Here is an 8,510-nt window from a genome sequence, read left to right as displayed (position 1 = left end):
TGTGAATGCCGTTATTCGAAACGTCTTATTAGACACCACTGAATGTAACTATAATTATCCGTTTCTCAGATGAGAGCAAACAGTTGAGCAGCAACTCTGCTTTTTAAATAAGCTAGGTTCGTGAGGAAAGCTTCTGTAGGAAGGATTTCATCAACTAAACAAAGAATGACAGGATTCGAAGATAATCTGAGAGCCGAGAAATACCTGTTGCAGGCAAAGATCACTGATAGCTTGATCCTGGTAGCGAAAAGGCTGGTGGGACCTTGCCAACAGAAGGATCAGGCTGTGACACATGGGCTTTCTGGTTACTTCTAGCACCATGGAGAGGACAATAACCCAGGCACTGTGGCTTTCCTCGTGGGATGTAAGAGAAGGCTCACAGCACCCCCATGAAGTGTCCTTTCAGCAAAATGTATTAAAAAATAATCAATAAACTCCAGAACTCGAAAGTAATCAAGTTGTTTTATTAAAAAAAAAACAGGAAATAAAGGCAAAGAGATTATTTTAAACTGCGGGGCATTCTCTAGGCAACGTACCTGGCTTCTTAGCTCAGTCAATGGCAGGATGTGGCAAGAAGCAAGGAGAGATCTGTGCTAGAGAGACAGGATGGCTGAGCAGACAAAGGCTGTTTGGGGACCCTGATCTGACCACGCAGATGGAAAGACCGGTTTGTGTAAATGTCTAAGAACTTTATTGTGTAGTGGACTTTACACGATGCAGGGTTATTATGGTGAGTTTTCTGTGTGATGATGACATTACAACTGTGAATTAAAAAGATTTTTTTTTTTTTTTTGGTTCTTTTTTTCGGAGCTGGGGACCGAACCCAGGGCCTTGCGCTTCCTAGGTAAGCGCTCTACCACTGAGCTAAATCCCCAGCCCCAAAAAGATTTTTTTTAGAGATTCAGAGATCAAGTTTACAAGGTGGTGTGACTTGGTGTCTGTGACTTAGTTTGGAAAAGACAGGCTATGGGGGAAAAAAGTAGCAGACGAAGTAAGTGTGGTTAAAAATCTTTATCGCTATATAATGATACTTAAATGTAACTGCCTTCAGGGTGGCAACCCTGTGGAGGTCGCTAATAGTTTTACTTAACCTGCCCATACTTGGGATTTTTCCCTTTTTTACAATAAATATCCAGGCATGGGGGAAGGAGGAAGCAGCAAAAATAAGGTAAGGGAACAGTGGGACTCAGTGGCACCGAGTGATCCTCGGGGAAGCGGGGTGGGGTTTAAAACCAGCCTCACAGGTAGTGATGCCCTGACTCGGAAAAATGGGTGGGGCCAAAAAGGTATTCTAGAATGAGAGAATATGTGAACCAAAAAATGTCTAGAACTCAAAGCTCTGACTGCCTTTATTTTTTGCAGGTGTTCAGAAGTTTAAATGGCCTATTATGGATGAAGGACACCCAGAACTCAATGTGGAGAGAGAGAGAGAGAGAGTCCTAAACAGCAGGCAATAAATCTTGTCTTTAGCAAAATAGCAAGGTTATATACAGCCAGCATCGGTTCTTAGAAAGACAGTCCACCTATGATTTATGAGATAAATAATCACACCACATTTTAAACCTCAAACGCCATCAATTATAAAACAACAGTTGAAAAAGAAAAGAAGAAAAACAGGCAGCTAAAAATAACCATTAAGAAGCACTGCCAATGTAAACACAAAGTTCAGAGATGTAACTTCAAACAGATGCCTTATTAGCTCACAGTAATTGTACACACGGAGACTGACATGTACTAAACCAAACGAGAGCTGGTTTGGTACCTAGCTGACGTTACAAAATGCCAGATCCCTGGGAATGAAAAGACGCGAGATTCATCCCTCCCTTTCGGCTGACGTAGACCGTGACCTTGGGCATGGTCATTCATTTCTCTTGGCCTTGTTCCTGCTCATGCTGTCTGTGCATAATTCTTTCCATCTACTTACCTTGGAAATGATGAGGACAAAGGAGAAAACACCAGCAGAACGCTTTACGGTACTCGGGGGAAAAATAGTTTTTCAGGACCACAATATATTGTTTTTGTTTTGAGGAGCTTCTGAACAGCAAGCAGATAACAAACCAACGTCAAAGTCATTAACGAACGCTACATGGATAATGTTTCCTAGCCAGGATCCCTGCATACATAGCTTTTTAATTACACTCAGATTGAATTCACCTTTAAACCTCACAGGTTCTCTAGAAAGGCCATGTAAGCTGCAATTAAAATAGAGGAAGATTGGCAAAATCTCATCCCTTCACCCAAAGGTCTAGAACGAAGGATCTGAAAGCTTTGTGCTCTTGTCAGATGAGACTGTTATAGGTTCTGATTTTAATTGCGATAACCACCTGGGAGGAGAAGAGGTTAAAATTAGTAATTGCTTTAATTTTAGTTCTTAAACAAAATTACTTTCTAATCTCCCATTGGGTAGGAACAGTTTAAAAAAAAAAAAAAAGCCAAAGCGTGCAGGGAGGATTCATTCTTCTGAGGCAGACTCCACAAATGCATTTTAATATGTCAACAATCCATCCTGACCATTGAGATATGGCAGGGCACAAACAAATGGTTTTAGATTAAGTGGGAGAGGTTTAAAAATAATTGGCTCCCTGCCCCCACACCCCCTTTAGCCTCCACTTCTTTAGTGCACATTTAAGGTAGTTAGGAGAGAAACCAATCACTTGCCTAGAGCCTCCAGTGCTTCCTCAGTGGTCAAGCCCAAGCCGGTGGGTAGCCTGAGAGCTGCTGTCACCAGCACCAACGCGTCCCTGTCACCAATGCTCCTTTTCCCCTGTTTCTTGGACGTGCAAATTTATTCTTTGCACTTGCTATTTCTTCCAACACTGTTATCCTTCCTGCATCTCTTTATCCGCCTCCCTCCTTTTTAGCAGTCAGGTCTCAGCTCAGACATCCCTTTTTCAAAGAGGACTTCCCTGAATCTGTGGAGAGAGCCGCCCCCATGCTCACTGGATCTCCCCGTTCTGACGTCTCAGCACCTATCCGTTTCCGATCTTGTCGATGTCTTTGGCGTCTTGGATTGTTCTCATCTACTAGCCGAGACATTGTTTCTTGTTTAACTCTGCTCCTGGCATGCTTCCAATAAGATATTCCCAAGTTTTCAATCCAGTTGTTCAAACCTCTGTCCCTGCATTATTCTCCAGCAATAATCTTTGACTTGCTAGAGTCTAATGTTAAAACCTCCAGCAAAGAAGAGGGCTGACACACCCTTCCCTTGGCCTCTTGAGTCTGTTGGCCTTGACCCCCATGGTAGGGACAATCAATGCTCTCCTTGTGTTCAAATCAGAAACATGGCCATCTGGCTCCTGGAAAGTTTGGATTCCAGTGTAGACTGAAGACCAGCAGCACCGCAGTCATCTTCCAGGACTCCAGCACCATCCAGATTGGAACTACTGCAACCTCCAGCCTCCTGAATTGAATGACTACCAGATACTCTGCCTTTCCAGCATGCAGCAGCCATTGCCGGACTACCCAGACTGTGTCCTGTATACTAATCATTTTATGTTATATAACAGATATTCTGTCAGTTCTGTCCTTTAGAGGACTCCGACCAATGCCTGTGGTGTACTAGAAACCCTTTCCTTCTGAGGCTCTGCAAAGTTCTGGGAGGAAGAGAAGCTCTCCAAGCAGGTTGTCATTGTGAGAGACAGATGCTTCAGCGGCAGAGCTTTGGGGCAGAGTGAAGGTATTAGGCGAGAGAAGAGGCCATTAAATGTTAACAATCCCCTTTTTAAAGAAAAAAGAAAAGGTTCATTTTTGCCTAGTTTAGAACTCATTGAGAGGATGAAATAGCTTCTGTCAAAACCAAGGATTAAGGGTGGTAAAGCTGAGTTGGTAGTGTTTCCTCTGCAAGCGTCAGGACCCAAGTTCACTCCCAGAACATAAAACCAACCAGGTGCCACAGCACACACTTCTGATCCCAGTGGATATGGGCAGATCCTGGCTCACTGGATACCCAACCCAGCCTACTTGGCCAGTTCTAGGCTAGTGAGAGACCCTGTCTCAAAAACCAAAGTGAGTGGGGTAAAGAATGCCATTAAAGGTACACACACACCACACACACATACACACATACACACATACCCCACCCACACACCATACACACATACACACATTCCATACACACACATACATACAAACACACCACATACACACACTACACACACACATACTCACACCATACACACAAACACACCACATACACACAAACACACACTACATACACACACACTACACACATACCCCCCCACACACACCATACACACATACATACCATACACACACAACACACATACATACAAACACACCACATACACACACTACACACACACACCACACACACAAACACACCACATACATACAAACATACTACACACACACTACACACACACATACCACACACACAAACACACCACATACATACAAACATACTACACACACACTACACACATACACATAAACACACACTACACACACATACTACACACACATACACACAAAGACACTACACACAGACAAACATACTACACACATACAAACACACCACATACACACACATTACACACACATACACATACACACAAAGACACTACACACAGACAAACATACTACACATATACAAACACACCACATACACACACACTACACAATACACACAAACACACCACATACATACAGACTACACACATATACACAAACACTACACACACACAAATACACATACACACACAAACACACTGCACGCATGCACACACACATACACACACACACACACATCACATCACAAACTAAAGTATTTTATAACTCACAGGCCTTTGACTGTTAAAGCCAAGACACCTGACTGTAGGACGGGGTCAGTCTAGGCCATGAAAATCAAGGTCCTGATTTCCCCAATCTGGCATAGGCCTGAAGGCTCACTTGTTAATCCAGGCAGAGTAACTCAAGCTTTATTTGTAACAGCTCTAGCAGCCAGGGAGACTGCCACTTCTGTGACTTCATTCATTAGTTCAGTCAATAGGAAATGAGAGCTTATGGGTTCCAGGCCTCTACTGGGTCCTTTCCAAGACCTTTAAGCTATCACCTTACCGGGGATGTTAAAGTAAACAAGACACTGTGTTTGTCAGGAGGGAACTGGCAATCTAATAAGGGTGGCAAAAACAATGAGAAAATGAAAATCCAGCGAGTAATAAACTCTGACAGGAATAAGTATGGGGTGCTGTGGGAATAGAGGGCGACACCTTACTCAGTCTAGAGTAGACAGATGCAAGGAAGGCCATGCCGGAGAACTGTGGGGGTTTGCACTGAGATCTGAAACTTTGGGTAGCTGATAAGGAGTATCTCGTGATACAGAGAACACTTGGTTTGTTCCAAATGGTGAATGCGTCTGGTATATGCAAAGACCAGGAAATACCAGAACACACAGAAAGAAACTCATTGTTGCTGCAGCCACGTTGGGGGAAGGGACGCTGGAAGAGGTGGAGCTGTAGAAACAGGTAGAGAGAGCAGATTGTGAACGTCTGTAGGTTGAGAAATTTGGACTTAATCTTGAAGGCATTGACCATTAAACATTAACAGGAGAAAGGTGAGCTTAGGTTGTGGTTTAGAACAATCATTCTAGCTACTGGATCTCTGAGGACAGACCGAAGGAAAGGAAGGGATTTTTGGACTTTTTTGCTATGGTTAAGGGGAGACATTATAGTAGCTTGTTCTGTTAATGGTGGTGATGATGGAGAGAAATGGCTTGAAATCTGTTTAATTAGAAAAATGTGTAAGGCTTGGCATTTGGATGAAGAAATGAACAGGGGTGGGTCATGGATGACAGTTGGTACAGGTAGGAAATTAGGTAGGAAACTGAAGATTAGAGAAGGATATGAGAAGAAAATGAATACAGGGCACACGAGGTTCTTCTTATGTAGCTGGTAACTGGTCATTCAGCATTCAGGAAAAGTTTGGCAAAAGACGTGGGGGTCTTCAAACCACTAGTACAGACCTGGTGACTGAAGCCACAAGAACAAATAAAAATCTGCTGAGCTACAAGAGAAAGCAACCCACGAGCTCCTCACAGATGAACTGATTTCTTCAATAAGAGCAACTAAAGAAAAAATAGAATTGTGCCGTGAGTAAGATTTAGAAGGGGCCTGGAAAGAGGGCTTAGATGCAGTTAAGAGCGCTCATTCCTCAAACAGGAGGACCAGAGTTTGGAAGCCAGCACCCACATAACAAACCAGGTGTCCCCTAAAGTCTTGTAATTCCATCTCTGAGGGATCTAACACCTTTTTCTGGCCTCTGTGTACGCACATCTCTGTGTACCTGCATATACATGTATACAGGAATACAGAGGTTTAAAAAGGGGGGGGGGGAATAAAGCCGTATAAGATTCCATACCTGTAAATCCTTGCCTGCAGAAGAAGACAAGGAGGAGAAGGAAGAAGGGGAGGAAGTAAGAGGGAAGGGGAGAATTATTATGCTATCAGAATTTAGAACTCCCCCAGATGGCTTAAAATTGAAATAAAAAAGTAGGGAGTAAGTAGAATTGTCTGGTACTGGGAAAACCTTTATGATTACTTGAGGGAACTTACATTCATTTCTGTTTCTTCTGAACAATTGCAAATGCTGACTTACTAATGCTTTATTTCAAAGTGACACTTCTGTGTTGTCCCTTGACCAGAGTGTAGATGCTTTCATCAAAATGTGAGGAACTAGGGCGGGGCGGGGCTGTGAGGGAGAGGAGCGGCAGGGGCCGGGCTGCACCATGGCCCTAGCCCGAGATGCTGTTGGTCCCGGCTGGTGCTTGGCCGCCAGCGCTCTGCACCGAGGGCGTCCAGCAGTTTCTTGCAGTAGGAGGGACAGGACTCTACCCTCCTTTCCTGATTCAGGCAGCGGGAATGCTGAGGACAGAAGAGTTTGATGACACAGCCCTGAAGTTCCTTGTTTGGAGTACGCGTTATGAACCCGTTGTGGAGCATGTCCGCGGGCTCTTTGAGCAAACGAGCTGAGTGAAGAGAAGACATTAGCAGGGGATGTGAAAACCAGTCCTCCACGAAGTGCACCTAAAAAGCAGCCTCCTTCTATCCCCAAAAATGCTCTGCCCATATCGAAGCCTACATCGCCTGCCCCAGCAGCGTAGTCAACAAATGGCACTCATGCCTCTTACGGACCCTTCTACTTGGAATGTTCGCTTCTTGCAGAATTCACATTGGTAGCGAAGCAGAAGCTGCCAGGAGTCTACGTACAGCCATCTTATTGCTCTGCATTAGTGTGGTTTGGAGTAATATTCATACAGCACGGGCTGTATCAGGATGGCGTGTTCAGGTTTACGGTGTATATCCCTGATAACTACCCAGACGGCGACTGTCCACGCTTGCTGTTTGATATTCCCGTCTTTCACCCGCTAGTTGATCCCACCTCGAGTGAGCTGGATGTGAAAAGAGCAAAGTGGAGGCAGAACCATAATCATATATGGCAGGTGTTAATGTATGCAAGGAGAGTCTTCTACAAGATCGACACAACAAGCCCCCTAAACCCAGGAGCCGCAGTACTGTATGAAAAAGACATTCAGCTTTTTAAAAGTAAGGCGGTTGACAGTGTTAAAGTCTGCCCTGCTCGACTGTTTGACCAGCTGAAGATAGAAGACCCCTATGCTATTAGCTTTTCTCCATGGAACCCTTCTGTACATGATGAGGCCAGAGAAAAGACGCCGACTCAGAAAAAGAAGGCTGACGAACAGCACAATAAAAGTGTTCATGTTGGGGCTGGAGAGATGGCTCAGTGGTTAAGAGTACCGACTGCTCTTCCAGAGGTCCTGAGTTCAAATCCCAGCAACCACATGGTGGTTCACAACCATCTGTAATGAGATCTGATGCCCTCTTCTGGTGTGTCTGAAGGCAGCTACAGTGTACCCATACAATAAAAAAAAAAAAAAAAAAAAAAAAAGTGTTCATGTTGCTGGCCTGTCATGGGTTGCTGGCTCAGTGTAAGCTTTCAGTAAAGAAGAGAAAAGAGTAGCAACCTAAAGGTGGTGGATCTGGGTACCGTACCGTGCACTTTCCTGCTGGACTCTGCCTAGTTAAAGCTGACTGATGGCAAAGGACCGCCTGAAGTGTAAACCACGTGAACAGTGATTGGCTATCAGTGTTGTGTGTGCATAGGTTCTCACAGCAGCTCACAGAGACCTCTCTCTGAGTAAAGCGTTACTTCTGTCAGAAGTGTCAGGGTGGAGCTTGTTCAGTACTCCAAATCATTGGGGACCTTGAGGCTTAAGTATTTTTCTGACTATGTTAGATGTAAGTTGTGTTTACTTAAACTAACAGAACAGAGAGGAATGAGTACTGTGTAATAGTTTGGAGTTGGTAGTTTCAGCTGTACGTAAGTTAGGCCGTGAGGAAGGGCATAGAAAACAGACTCCAGAGTGTAGCACTTTCAAGTAGAAGACTGGCTTCTCGGCTTCAGCCTGCTGACTTGCTGTAAACATCTGACTCAGAAGCGTTAGGAGAGTAGGGACCAGGATGCTTGGTCATAGT

General features: G+C 44.3%; 1 pseudogene; it reads left to right on the top strand.

Annotated features, from left to right (window-relative positions):
• The first annotated feature begins 6,407 nt into the window (after nt 1–6,407).
• Aktip-ps2 (AKT interacting protein, pseudogene 2) lies at nt 6,408–7,923 on the top strand (annotated as a pseudogene).
• Nucleotides 7,924–8,510: the final 587 nt, after the last annotated feature.

The sequence above is a fragment of the Rattus norvegicus genome, chromosome 2 (assembly GCF_036323735.1).
Source record: "Rattus norvegicus strain BN/NHsdMcwi chromosome 2, GRCr8, whole genome shotgun sequence".
NCBI classification, from domain to species: Eukaryota; Metazoa; Chordata; class Mammalia; order Rodentia; family Muridae; genus Rattus; species Rattus norvegicus.
The sequence above is the reverse complement of the archived record's forward strand: the minus strand, read 5'-3'. Positions and strand labels throughout refer to the sequence as shown.